The sequence below is a fragment of the Triturus cristatus genome, chromosome 2_1 (assembly GCF_964204655.1).
Source record: "Triturus cristatus chromosome 2_1, aTriCri1.1, whole genome shotgun sequence".
Lineage (NCBI taxonomy): Eukaryota > Metazoa > Chordata > Amphibia > Caudata > Salamandridae > Triturus > Triturus cristatus.
The window spans coordinates 247302790-247320414 of record NC_140581.1 but is presented as its reverse complement, the minus strand read 5'-3'; the positions used below and the strand labels follow the sequence as shown (position 1 = coordinate 247320414).

Genomic DNA, 17625 nt, shown 5'->3' with positions numbered 1-17625 from the left:
TTGCATTGTCCAGCATTCGGTCCATCATTTGTTTCTTTTACATTAAGAAAGTTGGCATTTTCATGACCTAACCAACTGTGCCTTTCTGCTAGTTTCCTGGGTCACATGGCTGTGCATGGCACTGCTGTTGGGGGCTTGTATACTTCTTCCAGACAGTGAGACAAAGCAAACCTAGGTGTGAGGGGTGATGTTCTTCCCGACAGGATGGTTGGGGAGGAGCTGCCCTTGCCCTGCTTACATTTCAAAGGCCCTGTCTGCAGCACACACAAAGGAACCTGACACCAGTCCTACACTGCCTTTTGTCACCCCAGACAGTTTGGAGCCGGGACCAGGGGATGCATTGACCAGAACCAGTTTTGAGATTAGATCAGGGTATTCTCCCACACAAAAGCTGGCACCGCTTATAAAAATAGGACCTTAGAACCACTCCTCAGAATACACCTGGACCTGGGTCGGTTTGCTTTCCTCCTTGGTGAGCTGCAGGGACACAGAAAGTTCTAGAGGCTTCCCTTCAACTGCCTGAGTGACCAACCTAAACAGGACCTTCCTTGATCTGCCCGAGCCCTCTGCTGGAGTGAGTCCTGATCGCCAAGATGTACCCTCAGGTCCTGGACCCTAGGATGGCATCAGTAAGAGCTCCCCTTGAAGTACAAGGTGAAAATCTTGACATTTGGGCTCTTCATGATCTCCAGTGTGAATATTCGCACCAAAGCTCTGTCGCTCACGACGACTGCTAATGTAAAGCTCCTGTAGGACCTGCTTTTTGTACGAACAGTGACAGTCCGCAACGACCAACAACAAGAGACTCGTTCTTTGCACCATCAGCAACCATCAACCACCTCAAAGTTCCAGTGATGTCTGGCTCTTCATTCTACAGCAATGGCCACATATGATGCTTGACCTGCTCTTCGCTCTAAAAGCCTCCTCCTGGCGGTCTCCTCCAACACAAATGGAACTCTGCGCCGGACTTGAGAAGATAACTCTTCAGCGGGACTAACCTGGTTGTGGTCCCTGACCCATACCCCATTGTGGACAGCCTGAACTTGTGATTTTCCCCTGGTATAGCACGACCAGATAACTACAAGTAGCGCTTTCTGCAACTTGACGCTATTTTCACTAAAAATGTTTTATAGCAATATCTCTGGTTCTATTGATGGAATTTTGTTTGTTTTTGTTTCATTTTATCTCTTAAAAATGTACTCTATTTTTTCTAAATTGGCTTTAGATCTTTATTGTGTTGTAACTTTATTAGTGTTTGTGTGCTACATAAATACTTTACATATTGCCTTTAAGTTAAACCTTACGGCTTTTGTGCCAACCTATCGGAGGGTTAAGCACAGGTTAATTTAGCGACTTCTATAGTTCATCCTGACAAGGATTGCAGTTGTTGCCTGAGTGGGGCTCCGACCCCTCTGAACCAACAACCCAATTTCTTGCAATGTTCATCTTCAAGATCTGCTGTATAGTATACAAAGCAACAAGAAACAGCATCGCTGCATTCCTGGTTGCGACATTTTTCACAGAAGGTGGACAGAGCTATGCAAGAAGTCAAGGCATCACCAGACTAAAAACTAAGAAGTGCAAAAAAAGAAGGAAAACAGGCCTTCTCTTTTAAGTTCCCAGAATATGAGCCAACTTCAGAACATCCCAACACTCATGCTATTCAGAAAGGATCTGAAGGCTGACTTCTTCGGTGATAGTTACATTTTTACGCTGTAGGTATTTCTAGCCATGATTCTCATTCTCTTGTTGTGAGTAGTCTTGAATCATACTTTGGGGCTCCAAGACATGTTCATTTTCCTTTTCCTCTCTATTTAGCTTTGCACTCTATACATATCCTATCTCAATCCTAATAGAGGTGGCATTCAAGAAATCCTTCTGATATCACTAAGTTGAGCATTTTCCACATAGCAGACTGTCTCCTTAAAGTTCTTCAAAAGTATGATGGGAGTACAATAACACTTAAGGAGCTCCTCTACCTTTATCTCTTATATCCATGTCTCCTTTAACATATGCTGTGTCATCCACAAAGAGATCAATTTTGCCATATCTAGCAAAACCTCTGAATGATTATACAAGATGTGCTGCAGATATTTAAAAGTGAAACGAAGGATAAGATTAGATGCTTGGCATTTCCTGCTATGACAGTAGTATGTTGAATGCCATCTAATTCCACTTTAGCAAAGCTCCATCCCTCTTTCACTTTTTCAAGAAAGAAATAGACCTACAGCTTCAAGCAAAGCGTTATCACAGTCTAAACTCCCATTGACCAGACTCCATTGAAGAAACTCCTGTCTTGTTTCTTCTTCTACCAACTCACCCAGTAGATCATGATCCTCAACAATGTCCCTTGACCAGCTAACAACATGATTGCAAGTGGTGGCGGGCACAGGTAAGAGCGGTGGGGTGGGGCAGGGACGGGGCGGGATGGGGGTTGGGTAAGTCGACATACGACTGGAGAAGTAAAATTAAATTAAGAGAAAACAAAAGCACTTACCTTGTGCTTGCTGCATCACCGAGTCAGCAATGCCGCAAGCGCAAGGAAAGTGGTTTTATTTATTTTTTAATTTAATTTTACTATATACTATAAAGTATCAAGTACCAGAAAAGAAAAAATTATGGAATGTATTTTACTCTACTAGGCACAATGTAGAAGCTTCCTTTTTCAGTATCAGTTTAATGAAGCTCTTATAGCAAATACGTCTAGGCAGATCCTTCATCACTTATTTTACTTCTAGTGAACAGTATCTGTGATGGTAAAGCGTCCGTGGTATACATTTTTGTAGATAGTTTTTTTCATTTTTGCAGACTGCAAGCAGCAAGATGGCTGCTTCATAATGGGCCCTTATTTATTGTGTTTATATATTTAGTTTATAAAGCACACAACTACACCGGGGTTTCCTAGCGCTAAGAGTCATGCAGGAGACTGACAGAGCCAGCAACTCAGAACAACCATGTTTTCAGCTGTCTTTTGAAGATCGATAGTGAGGGACATTATCGTAGCTGTTCTGGTAGGGAGTTCCATAACTTAGGGCTTTGATATGCAAGCGATCTCCCTCCCATACGTGACTTTCACTGTGGGGATCACACAGGGACAACCCACTAGAGCGAAGAAACCAGGACGGCTGGCATGGGTTGACAAAGTCCTACAGGTACTGTGGACCAGCCCGTGCTCTTCCTCTGTGCATGTAACACAGGTTTTTTAACTAGATTCACTTCTAAACTAGGAGCCAAGCCAGCTCCATTAACAGACCCTCGGTTGAGGTCCGCTCTAGAAGCCTTTAGATTATCCTGGTCACAGAATTTTGGACCACCTGCATCCGACTAATGAAGGGTTTGTATTCCCCCCATTTAAGCACGTTGCCATGGTCTAATCTTGACATGATCAGTACCAGTACCACCATTCGTTGAGCTGAGATTGGCAATAGCCAAATGATGATCCTCAACCACTTCAAAATGGTAAAACAGGTGACAGCCACCTTTGTCACCTGCAGCTTCATTGATAACTTATCATTGAGCCAGATTCTTGACCTTTGAACTTGGGGGCAGGATGTGGGACGTGGCCCAGATTTTTGGCCCAATAATGGGGGCTCCACAGGGATGCCCAGCACCAATACCTCTGTCTTATCTCCATTTATTTAAATGAATGATGATTCATCCACTCTGACCACCTTACTCAGACATGAGTTCAAGGCTACCAAGTTGTGGTTTTGTGCCGATGACGAGGAGAAGATGATTTGTGTATCATTGGACTTAGAAAATTACGTGATACAACAGCTTTCCACCAAATCCGCCAGAGGGCGCACATAGATGTGAAAGAGTGCTGGACTTAGGCCTGATCCTTGAGGGACTCATGAATTAAGTGCCTGTGGCCAAGATCACCTGGGGTAAATGATCTTCTAAAAAAACATACCAACCAAGCGAGGGCTGTTCCATGTATACCTATCTCGCCCATCCTACAAATAAGAGAGTCATGGGACACAGTATCAAAGCCTTGCTAAGATCAAGAAGAATCAGTGCGACTGTCTAGCTCTCATCTAGGAGCTGTCTGAGATGTTCTGTGACTCCTAGCAGGGCAGACTCAATACTGTGTCCCTTCCTGAAGCCTGACTGAGAGGGATGATGATACTCTTGAGATTCTACAAAACAGTAGAGTTGTCTGTTGACATGCTTCTCCAACACTTGTGCCAGAATGGGAAGCATTGAGACAAGTCTATAATTAGACCATTTGTTAGGATTGAGATTCTCCTTCAGAAGGAACCTAACCAAAGCATGCTGCCATGCCTTTGGAATCTTTCCTTGCCTGAGGGAGGTGTTTAAGAGTTCTACTAGAACTTTCAGGATATAGGGCTCCAGAGAACTTAGCTTGGCCGGAGGGAGGGGATCTCCTAGCAAGAGTCTGACCTAATTAAGGTCAGTAAAGCCAAGAATTGGGCAGATCCAGAGTGTCCCAGGAAATTCAGTATCGGTCCCTCTTGTCTTGAGATAATTCCAGTCATGTCCTTAATCCCAACTGCGTCACCATTAATGCTCGGCCACCCAGCATTCTTCTCTTTACTCTTCTGAGAGGTCTGAATATCTGTCACCTTTTTAACAAAAAACAGGCCAACTCATCACACTGCGCCTGAGACAGGACTGGTGCTGATATGATTGTCTTGAGGTCCCGGAGTTCTTTCACTACTCTAAAAAGGGTTTTGGGCAGTTTTGATGGGAGGTGTTGAGATGATCCATATAAAATGATGTATATGACAGGGAACCAAAAATATGGGCTGAGTCATATGTGTTTTTGGAATATGACTTCATTCCAGCACCGAGAACGGCAACTTTTCTAAACTGCATTGTTATAGTTACCTCATTCTGTAGTAATCTTCAAACACAGTATGGATTTTGAATGTGCAAAGTATGAGAACATTGTTAATTTTTTTAATTAATTTCAGAATTAATCCAATATATATGTATTGTCACCAGGGTGTGCCAGTGTGCACAAGGACTGGCTATATTTCAGTTAATGCTGCAGGTGTCAGATTAATAGTTTGCAAAGTCTCCCTTTCAGTGACAGATTTGAGGAAAGAACTGACGTGTTTTTGATAGCAGAAAAAAGAATCGTAAATTCGATTTTTTTTTAAAGAATATTTATGATTCGGTTTGCATCGCTCGTGCACCGCGCAGTGTGGCGCAAGAGCGATGCAAACCTTATATCAGATTTTTAAAGGCAAGCAAAGCCACTTTGCAAATCTGGAGTAATGCAGCGCAAATTGCTGTGTTGTATTACTCTGCAAAAGGGATGCATTCCATGGATGTTGCATGGATGTTCTAACCCAACTCTCATGGTTGTTGACACATTTAAAGATTTAACAAACCTGGTAAACCTGGGAATGTCTCAGAAATATATGCCTCCCCAGGAGAGGCATAACAAGGGAAATATATTTATTTCTCCTCATTACTTCCTCTTTCTATGTATGCTGCATTGTGCAGCACCCATAGATCGAAGAAAATGCATCTAAGGGTTGTTTTTGTGCAGAATGGTGCCCTTTCCTGCACAAAAACAATACTGTGACAAGACAAGCACCATTGTGCAAGGGTTTCCCGAATGCCTTAAATACGGTGCATTCCTGCCCTCTCACAGTGATGCAGTGCAGCTCAGCAAGATGACGTGCTGCGCTGCACTGCGTCACTTTCCCATAAATATCACCCTTAATGTAAATGATGATCTTTTCAGTGAGCAGTGGGAGTTTAAATAGCATCGCTTACATACTAGTGACTGTAGCCTCTGGTACTCAGTATGAATCGTACCAATGGAAACTGCCCTTTATGTATTAATGTATTTGTCATGCTGGGGCCCAATTTTCTTGAATCCATTTATCTCAAGAACCCACTCTGGTCGAATGAACCTTTTTACTTGCCCAATAGCGTGGAGGGAGCAAACACAATTATCAAAGAATACCTTCCGCAATTTGACATAATTGAAGACTCGGAAGTCAATTGCTATTTCTATCGGGATTTTATTATCAGGAAAAACATCTGCAGATACAAGCACCTTAACACAAGGCTCAACAGGTAAATGGGTACTAATACAAATGCCACTCTACAAAGGATCCGCATACGGCTGAATATGAACAAAAGTACAGCTTCTAAAAGCATGAGGTAGATAACTACCAAGCTAATGTCGATATTAGGAATCATTAAACCAAAGCATTTCTGTCCCTACTCTATGCTGGATGACATCCCTGCTTACCATTCCCCTGAGACCCAGGATCCCGTGAAAAAGGTGTCAGAAGTGAGCTTCCTAAGAAGTCTTCACTTGGAGAGCTCGATCTAAAACGCTCCTTCTAGCTCCTTGCCTACCTCTTCTCTGCTCAACCCTCGGGGCGCTGTCCCTAATACGAAACCCCAAAACACAGAACACGCCCTCTGGCACACCTCCTCGACCAGGTCTTCTTCCAGTAATTTTCCATTCGGCTCCATCCATCTTCCCTCGTTCATCAGCTTGGCCTTGAGTCCCAGACACCGTCGGCACTAGGAGTTACGATTGGCACATTCCAATGCACTCCCATGTCTGGCTTCCTCCATAATTCAACTGTTAAACAAAGACCTTTTTACTAACGAACCAACTGTCCTTGCACCTGCGGTGAGATCACAGAGTGAAGAAATACTTCGCATCCTTTAATTCTACAATTTACTGCAGCCTAAAACCTCTACTATAATAAATCACTTGCGGTCTACCGCATACAGCTAACATAAGAAATACCAGGCCTTTCTCTTCCACAATATATGTGACTTCGGGCCTCTACTAGGTTAAACACACTATTAAATTACATTCTAACATTCGTGCTTTTACTTTCACATACATGAATAAACCCAATTGAATTACACATTTAGTCTGGTACATTGCATTAAACAGAAACTTATCATTTTACATTTTCTAAATACATCCATTATATATTTTTGCATCTCCTAACGCTTTTACATGATGATATAGCTAACACATTCCTCAGTACGATTCACATAAGATAACTAAAATACACTCATTATGTGCGGGTGCCAACTAATGGTGAATATGATGCACCCCTACAATTTTCAAACCTTTAAGCGCTACATCAGTCATATTCAATTTATTTAGAATTTTAATCAGAATAGAGAGAGGAATCACAGTGAAAATATATTTTTAACAGCCTCCAAAATGTTTCAAAATGTCAAAATTGCAATTGCAAGTACCATTAAGTATGAGTTTTTCGAAATTTCATTACATTTATCTTTATTCATTTTGCATAAATCAAACAAAACAACGAAATGCAGCTGAATCGAATTGTTCTACCTGTTATTATTAGACTATTGAGCAGGTTGTATATGCATTTGTGATTTTCAATTGCATATCATATCAGATGAAGAATAGTAGATTTCATTGTTAATGGTCTAAGACAAATGCTGCCCAGGTGACGCTTCAAGTACCTCTCAGTTCAGGTCGCATTCAAACCCAGCCACCCACTGCATTGCCTTTTGGCTGTGACATAACATTATAAAGAAATACTAGACCTAAAGTGTAAATCAAGATACATTTAATCAGGTGTCAGGGGATTTGTCTATTCTACATTTCCCTGTCACCAAATTATATCAGTGCTATAAGCCAAACAACTCATATCAAAGAAGGTACCCCCTATGTGTACTTTGAGGTCCAAGAGTGAGGGGGAAAAACAAAAATTACTATAGAAATACTCTTTTCAGACCTACATTTCTTTTCTAGTGGCCTACAAAAGGCTCTTCACCCGAGCACTTCCTCTGTGGAAGTGCCCGGGTGAAGAGCCTTTTGTAGGCCACCAGAAAAGCAATATAGGTCTGAGAAGAGTATTTCTAGTGCATAAGCCAAACAACTCTCCAAACAGATCATTTCATTTCAGGAAATCTCACATAAAGTGCAGATAGATGTGTTGTGCTTTAGACCATGGCCCAGAAATGAACAAAAAAGAACGACAGACCTATTCAGTTATGCCGAACCGTAATATTCAGATGAAAGGCCTTCTTTCAATGCTCACTTTTCTCAATAGTGAGCCTTCAGAACCAAAGGACACCCAGTAACGGGCATTAAGGGGACCTCAAGATGTGAGGATTGGGCAGGTGGTAGCTAGCATTGCAAAGAAACTCCATCTCAACCCCTCAATCCAACTGTGAGCTTTTTAACTGCAGCAACTTAAATGTATGTTACCTAGCTGACATTCCTGAGGATGCAGGCAGCAGCCATATTTCGCAGTATTCTCACTGCAGTGATTTTTAGTGCACTCTTTACAAATTTAGGGTCATGTATGTTTGTTTTATGCCACTACTTACGTGAATTATTGGAAATGGTAGGAATAGTATTTATTGGATTGAATTGTTGATTGCAGTCTCATCTATTGGTAGACAATTGTTTTTTTGTCTTTTTACAGAGTTTTATATAGTGCAAACTTGACCCAAAGGTATCGGGTATCAGAGAGCGTCACATGAGCACCAGTTTCGCTACAGACGGACACATTTATGTTTAGTTAGGCACGGGGAGATTAAGTGATTGAAGGATTTTGAGCGTTGTTGCCGAGACAGGAACCTGGTTCCCCAGATTTGAGGTCACCCGCCCTAGCCATTAGGCTACATCCTCTCCCCACAATTAAAAACACAAATAATATAAAACAGTCATCTCTTGAAAATGTTCAGATTGTTAAAATAAGTTAAAACTAGGGGTGGGCGGAATTTGCGTAGTCGTGCTACGCAAAGCTCCGCGAAACGGTAAAAAATCTCCGCGAGCACGCACAAGTTCCGCGAACATGCGGAATTGCTTGTTCTGACCGTTCGCGATGCTTTTTTCTTGTTCGCGAACACGCATTTTGAAAGCGCGAACAAGCAAAAAATTCAGCGAAGCTGCACATCGCAAAATTTTGGGCAATTCCACGTTCTACGCGAAACATGAAATTACCCAAATTCCGCAAATTCCACATAAATTGAGGAAATAATTATTCACTGAGCAGGCCCCATCTATAGCTACAGACATAAAACACGATAGTCACAAGACTGTCCATTTCCTAAATAGGCTGTTAGATATCATGCTAAGTAATAAATTGTTTCTTACTGGGCAGACAATTTATGACACTGGGGTTATTGAGTGACCCAGTTGTTATGTGCAGCATCCACTTAAGAACTTCAGTTTTATCATTTATATAAACCAATCCGCTTATTAAAATGCCACCTACCCCAAGAAAACAAGACTGCACAGAATCATTAATGTTACTAATGCTTACTGACCTGGGAAGAGGACTCCAGGTCCCAGAAAGCCTGTGCAGACACCACCTGACGCGCTGCTTGTCCACATAGCGCCTTGCCGCTACCGCTTCGCGGGTGCCGCTGCGGGAGTTTGGACTTCGCCGCCTATTCCACCACTGACCTGGGAAGAGGACTCCAGGTCCTAGAAAGCCTGTGCAGACACCACCTGACGCGCTGCTTGTCCACATAGCGCCTTGCCGAGCCCGCTACGCGGGGACGCGCGCGGGCGGGCCCGTCCTTGCCCGCCACAGGCCGGAGGAGGCCGGGCTGGGCACACTCCCTAACTTTCCACTCTTGGGACCTACAAGTAAGGTCCTCAGATCGATATGACCCTGGATCTATGACTGATAGATCATTATTTTCCAAGGGGGCCCCCATTCCTGAGGCTGTATCTGTACTCCCACTGGTCTAACATTGTCAGAGCCTCAAGCCGCATTTAGTTACCATATAATTTTTTGATTTAGTGGTAGAAAGCAGGTGTCCCCCTCGCAAATTACCAAGCTAGAACATGGGAAAACATACTCCTCCACCTACTAGAACTAGCACCAGACAGAAAGCGCAACCCCGTACCCCAATGATAAAGCATACTGCTATAGATAAAATGTTGGAGCAGGCCATTGGCGCTGTAACTAATGAAATTTCATGAACAGAGAGGCGCCTATCGATAACGCCAACACTACCCCCCATTTCGTCAGTTTTGAAACCAGGCACAACCAGGGAATTCCAACAACTAGATGATACATATAATCCCCATCCAATGGCAATTCAGGGGGAAGTAGCACCAATATCAATGCAAGGGGGAGACTATGGGGGAGGTATTGAAAATGACACACCCAAGATGAAAAAGTCCCAAAAGAAAAGCAAATCTAATTTGGGTAAAAAATGCTCATGCAAAATCCCGGTCGTACCATCTGGGAGTTCCACCAATGCTTGTATAATCGATCAATAGAGATGGTAAATGACCTTAAAGCTTATATAGATCTTGCAATCTCAAATAGTTTAGATAAAGTGATGAGTAAAATTAACTCAGTATTATCATTAGTAGATTCCTGGGGTCCTAATCCACCACTTAGTTCGCAAGGGGTCCAGTGTGCCATAGAAACGGCCTCAAGGGTAGCTCCCGAGCAGCTAATTAAAGCAATGGCTCCTCCGATCAATCCACCTATTTTGCCTCATCCTCACTCCGATAGGTCTGGACCATCTACCCCATTAATGGGAGCCAGTGGCCCTCCAAACGGCAAAGAGGTAATCCAAGGAAAGGGCTCTGAAATAAGTCCTGTGGGTATACCTAACCAGGAGAAGGACCACAGGCACCCAAATGAGCGAGCCAAAAACATACATGGTCATTCTCCCTGCCCAAGGGAATCCCTTCTCCCATGTATAGATCTTCCACCAGCTTCCTCTCCGTATGTGGTGGTACTGGCTGGAGTTCCCAGCCTACAGACTGGTCGGGTGGAGACACATACAGAATTAAGAAACAAAGTATCATACTGGTTAAATAACAACAGACCCCTTCCACCCTCGGTGCATAGTGAAATTATCCATGTGCGTAGGGTCAGCTGGGTAGGCCAGAGACAGAAAGACATTCAGGGGGACTGTATTTTGATTAACTTTAGGGACAGACGAACGGTCCAGCATATTCTAGGATGGTCCACTCTGACGATAAGTAATAAAATCCCGACACTACCACTTTGCCATTTCTATCCCGTAGGGTACCTTTGAAGAGAGGATGGGCATGATATACAAAAAATGGGAAAAAGGGCCCACCCAGGGTAACCACAGAAAGGCAGCTGGGATAGTGATTCTATACCATACTTCAACATCCCTGTATGTAATAGATATAGCCCCCTTGATCTAGTAGATTGACAAACTCCCACAAATGGCAATAGGGATTGTGCGGCCGATCCACACGCAATAGTTTACGAGGGCGGTGGCCTCAGGGTTAGGAACGAGTATCCACTGATAGGCAGTAACCTAACCACCACAAACATTAATATAGGTACTGACAAAGGGAAACACAAGTTTTTCTATACTACCCTACCACCAAGGCAGGGGGATCTGTTTAAAGATAACTCAGCTAAGGTTATACTGGAGGATAGCAGGGGCTGGACTCCACATGCACTTAGGAATACTGGAGCACACGGTGAGGGGAAGGGTAGGACATCAAAGGCCCACTCATTGTGCCTGGGGACACAGCAACCAACTGATCTGATAGTTTCATCCACAGATCTCTGGACAAAGACCCATGATGTTGGCCAGAGGGGTAATAACCACCCTGGAATCACATGCACCTCCATAACTAAATTGCAGGAAATGTCCAGAAAAGTAGGGGATAGTCTGAAGATCCTATCATGGAATCTGACAGGACTCAAAAATAAATTACCCTGCCCAGACTGGGGAGGCTTCATAGATAACCACAACATCTGCCTCTTTCAGGAGACTTGGGCCACGGAGGAATACCACAGGACGGGATTCGCATCGTTCAATATACTGGCCACCTCCGGTGGAAGAGGTAGACTGTCGGGTGGCCTAACTATCTGGCTGGGTACGCATATTGGGGCGCAAGCTGAGTCGACAATTTTGTCAACAAATGATATTCAATGCGTTCTGCTGACATTTCCCACTAAGCTCAAACTAGCTCTCATTTATATATATTCTAGACCTGTAAGCTATTGAAAGGAATCAGTGGTCTTGGATAAACTGGGATGTTTCCTACCAACTTTAGACCCATATACGTTGCTGTTCGTAGGGGGCGACTTTAACTGTCAGTATGAGCCACTTACTGATCCCAACATAGGTGAGCCCTCAGAAGAAGATTGCCATTGGTCTATACCCGAACCACAAATTACCCCTATAAAAACTTGGACACCGCTGGCCATCCAACTCCATTCATTGACCTTGGCCCACTCCCTTAGGGCCTGTAATGGGAGAACAAAATCTGACCAACCGGCCCAGCATACATTTAACAGGGAAGGTCAATCATCTCTGACCGACTACATTTTAGTAGAAACTAAATCCTGGGACAAGGTTCTTGATTTTCAGGTACTTGAGAGACAGGACAGTGACCACAATGCTCTGGTACTGTCCTTGAACTCAGAGAACATGGGTATTTCCAACCTTTTACCTTCGCCCAGTGAGGGGGCCAATCAACTGTTACTCTCAAACAATAGACGAAGGGTTAGGTGGTGCCACATACAACAATCGCCAACAAAGTTGGCTAAAGTATATGAGCTGGCGATACCACTGATAGAGGAAATGGAGGAACTAGGCCAGCTGGAGGTCTGTCATGGGACCCAGAAGAGGGCAGCTGAAATTCAAGAGCAGCTAGTCGCTAAGCTGATCGAGATAGTCTACCCAACTGCAACACCTAGAGGAGTTAAGTGTAACACCAACTCCTGGTACAATGCCACTTCTCGTAAAGTAAAGCAGGATCTAATAGCTGCAGTCAAGGCAAAGGACAGAACCCAAATCAAATGTCTCCGGGTAACATATTAAGGTACCCTAAAAAGGGAAAAGAGAAATTGGGAAACCGAGAATTGGGAGGCACTTAGGATTGCCTTGAAGGACAGAGATTTGAAATCTTTTTGGGCCCTAGTAAGTGTGGGAAATAAGGAAGGACAATCGGCCAGGGAGCCCAATATATCGCCAGAAGCCTGGGAGAGGCACTTCGGGGCACTTTACGCCGGGGAAGATTTGGTGGGTGCCAAAACAGCCTTTCTGGATTCTCTGCATGAGTTCCACCCAGAAGGTTTGTGTGACATCACTTTGACCGAAGTTTGGAATGCTATTAACAGACTATCCCCTAACAAAGCCCCCGGCTTAGATAAACTTCCCGGGGAGCTTTTTCGTATGGAACCAAAAATTTGGACTCCTTATTTATGTGCTTTATTCAACGCTATCCTGAGGGGCATGTCTCTGCCAGATACCTGGTGTGGGGCCGAGATTGTTCCCATCTTCAAAAAAGGTTGCCCACTTTTACCGTCTAATTACAGACCCATCAGCCTTATTGATATCTCACAAATACTGGACAGAGGACGAAGGAATTTTAAGCCCCTACCAAGCCGACTCCAGATCAAACACCTCAACTGTGGACCAGATATTCAGGTTACAATTGTTGTTTTGGAAAACTGCTAAGATGGAGGGTGGCAGCCTCTATCTCATTTTTGTTGATCTGAAGTCGGCTTTTGATCTGGTTCCTAGGGGGAAACTCTGGGAAGTTTTAAACGACCTAGGGATTCCACCCTATCTCCTCAAGGTCCTGGTGAGGCTGCATATAGGGACCTACGCGCAAGTAAGAAGTGGGAAACATGGAAAACTATCTGCGCGTTTCCATGTTAAAAAGGAGGTACGCCAGGGATGTGTTCTTGCCCCAACCCTATTTTGTCTTTATATCAATGGGCTCATTGACCATCTCAATAACATCAAGGATAATGATGCCCCAAAATTGGGTTTGGGGAAGATTCCTGCGCTGATGTTTGCGGACGACACTGTGTTGCTGTCCAAAACTCCATCAGGCAGCCAACGCATTCTGGACAGATTCGCCGAGTTTTGCACTAAGCGGGGTTTGGAGATCAACTTAATCAAGACAAAATATATGGTCTTCAACCCCCCCAAAATTACTCGGTCAAACCCCTCTCTTGATGGCTCTCCCCTGGAAAGGGTGAGGACATTTGACTATCTAGGCATTACCTTATCAGAAGGTTTTGCATGGGAACCCCAAATGGATAAGGCCAGACTAAAATTATCACAGACGGTGGGTGGGATAATGAAATTCCACAGGTCAACCACATATAGGTCAGTAGCCCCCGCAGTAGAAATGTATAAAGCCCAGGCAAGAGGGGCTGCCTTATATGGGGCTGAACTGTGGGGACATACATCTGCTGCCAACCTCGTAAAAATAGAGAATAATTTTATGAGACAGGTAGTAGGCCTCCCACCCAATACCCCCCTAGTCCCCCTTCGTATGGACTTGGGTCTGCAGCCCATAAATGAAGAAATTGCCCTGAGGCCCATTACATTTTGGCGCAGGGTGTAGGCGACTCCAGAACTTTCTGTCTACAGAGACGAGCTGAGGGAGATCCTCACTATTAAAACCACGAAAAAGATCCTGTGGTTATTGTACATCAAGGATCTCTTGGCTAGGCTAGGTAGGCTGGATATCTGGCTAACCCCAGAGTTATCATGCTTATCAACTTCTAGGCAAGACTTGGTGCACCTTTATAGACAGGATAACTTGTTGGCCATCCAGGGAAGTAACATAGGGGGTTCGATGACTACTGAGTTTTTGCTAGTTACTGAATACAGGAAAGAAGAGTTCCTGGATCTGATTTATCCTCTGCAGGCCAGGAAACTCTATATGCAATTTAGAGTGGGGAATCTCCCCCTAAATGCCCTCACTAGCAAATGGGCTCCAGAGAACAAGAAGAACTCTCCTGCATGTATTCATAGGGAAGAGTCTGAAATACATGTACTATTTTTTTGCCCGGCATATACTCTCCCATGTAAACGATGGATTACACAAATATGTCGCAACCTTGGGTTTAGGTTACATCTAGAGGCCTTCAGGATATTAAAACATGATACCCATCCTCCAATAGTATTTGCAGTCTCTCGATTTTTAAATTCGATGTGGCATTTACGCAGGGGCCTCGTAAAATTATATGTGAATCTTTGAGTATACTGCGTACTCTTTTTGATTGTGACTCAGGCTCTTTTTTATTCTATTTTTTTTCTGGGTGTTTTTATCTTATTTTATGACACTTTTAACTTGAGCCACTTTCTGTTTTTAAGATTTATACGTGGAATATAATATGTTTTTTTTGGGCCTGAGATGAATTAGCCAAATGTGTTTTTTATACTGTAGATATAGCAAGGTTATGTGTTATGAATGTTGGCTTTTTGTACAGTCCATTTTGCAGTATTTCTAGATCTGTGTATTCTTTGGTGTTTGACCAACTATGCTTACTACAAAGAAATTTCGATAGTATCTACACTTGTATATATTATAGGGTCATGATTTCTACAACCAATCAATGATCATGTTTTTGGTTATTCAAAACTACACTACCTCATAGGTCACTGTTGCCAGTTTCTCCTTTCTGTAATGAAATTGCATACTGTAGTGTGTTTTTCCTATTCTGTGCTTTTGTGGTCTTTTGACCGAAATAAAGTTACTATTGATTGATTGATTGACTAATGCTTACTCGATGAAAAAGCAGCAACAAATAATTTCTGTTTGTGTGGTTTAAAATGGACAACATCAAATATCGTGCTAAACTTTAATGGCAATACTTGCAAAATGTGCACTTGCTCTCTGTACACAAATATTTTTTCAGCACTGTTTTGTCTTCCCCTGGTCCAAAAATGCCAAATCTTAAATAGGATTACTGAATTTTAGGCCAGAGCAGTATAGTATTTAAAAATAAGACTGACTGCCCTGATGTGAACAAGTATATGTTGTGTTGGTAGCCATGCTTCATACTTTTCAATATACTCAAATTAAAAGCAATTTATTTGTAGATCGAGTGAGGACCTAGGATGTGCCAATGAGACTCCCATCTCCAACAGCTTTCACACCTTCAAAGTAACTAGGGCCAGATTCATTAAGGACTTATGTTGTTTTGAATCATGCAAGGTAATGCACGGCAGCGCAATTCCTTAAATCATATTTATAAAGCCACGTAAGAGGCAATTTGCGCTGTCTTGACTTGGTAAGTAAATGTAATGCAACGCAGTTGCTTAGGCTAGGAGACATCGGAGACATTCGATGGGTGGAGCTTGTGCACCACACAATGAAACAGAGTAAAAATGCTCTATATCTTTGTAAATATGGAGCATTTCAGCTCTTTTCCTTGCATGCAACACATCGCAGCAAGTTCCCTTGAAATGAAGTACTCCCAGGACCTAGTTGAAAGCAATAAACTAGGGATTTAAGAGGGATTTAAGGGAGCCCAAATATTCTGATCTGATGTAGTAGTATTTGTAAAGCATCTCCATGTGTCAGTAGCATATGTTTCAGTAGTGAAAATTACAGTCTAATTTGAGCATGAGAAGTCATAGAAGAGTGTCAAAAGGTTGTTCTAAATGATTCGATCTGCACTAGAGCCATTAAGAGCTATTCAGGTCATATTTTAAAGGAGTTAAAAAGTTGTTCATGAATAGCTTGAAATAGTGGCTTAAGAAATGACCGAATACATATTTAGACAAACCCTGCTGCAACACGCAAGTTAGCTATGCATCTATGGGAGTCAGAGTAAACATATGTGCCCGATTGACCAAGACCACCATCGTGAAAAGTTACGCTTAGGGGCCGACTCCGATTTCAGCCAGAAGGGCTCCGAACGATGGTCGGAGCCCTTCGACCGAATCGGAACGTGTCGGTCGGATTCCTTTCCGACCGAGCCATTCCGATGGGCTCAGTCAGAAAGGAATCCGACTCGGATTTCCGGGTGGCTGACGACAGGCTCGGAGAGCCCGTCCGCTATCCGGAAATCCCTCAGTACTTCCCCAGCCGCCTCTTTACGACCGAGGGAGTACGATGGCAGTTTTTCACTGCCTTTTCGTGCTGGTCTTTCCGGCACAAAAAGGCTGTCGGAAACTGTCTTTGGGGGCCCCCATGGGAGCGAGGCTGCTGAATGGCGGCCTGGAGGCACCTATGGTGCCCCTCTGTGGATCCCTGCACCCAGTGGCAGGCACCTTGAGATGCCGGCCACAGGGTGCAGGGATGAACGGCACCCCTGCTTTTCACAATGCGAACATGCATTCCACTCGGAATGCATGCTGCCATTGTGAGGTATATGAGTGCGACCGAACCCTGTTCGGTCGCATCGTACTTGCAGGGCCGTAACCGACTACAGCAGGTCAGTCGGTTACGGCTCCTGACCGATGTCGAACGGACCTGAGTCCGTCCGACATCGGAATTGACCCTTAAGTTGTTTGTCTGATCTCTTGAGCCTTCAACCACCATGAGAAAGGTTACCTGAGGCTCTTATTTAAAAAAAAAAAAAACATTTTATTTTATATGATTATTGCCCCTGAGCTCTGTGAGCAACGGTCCCTTTTCATGCACAAAGAGAGTTGTTGTCCAATGTGAGTCAAATCGGGAGAAGTGTATTGTCCATGTGTTACATGGTTTGTAAAAGGATACTACCAAGTCTAGATGGACAGGCTTTCTGGGTGATTGTGGCACACCCACTGTTGGGTAAAGGTTAAAGATAAAGGTTAAAAGGCAAACGGGCAAGAACACACCCCTGACTAATTTCTGTGTGCTATTTTGAGAGATGCCAAGTCAGTGGCCCTCTGTATGCCATAGAAGACAATCTTAAAATCTATAAAAACAAA

General features: G+C 43.6%; 1 protein-coding gene across 1 annotated transcript in view; it reads left to right on the top strand.

The window, feature by feature from the left end:
- Window positions 1-17625, top strand: part of ADAMTS12 (ADAM metallopeptidase with thrombospondin type 1 motif 12) — a 4274824-nt gene that overhangs the window by 4158621 nt on the left and 98578 nt on the right. The gene's annotated exons all lie outside the window — the stretch shown is intronic.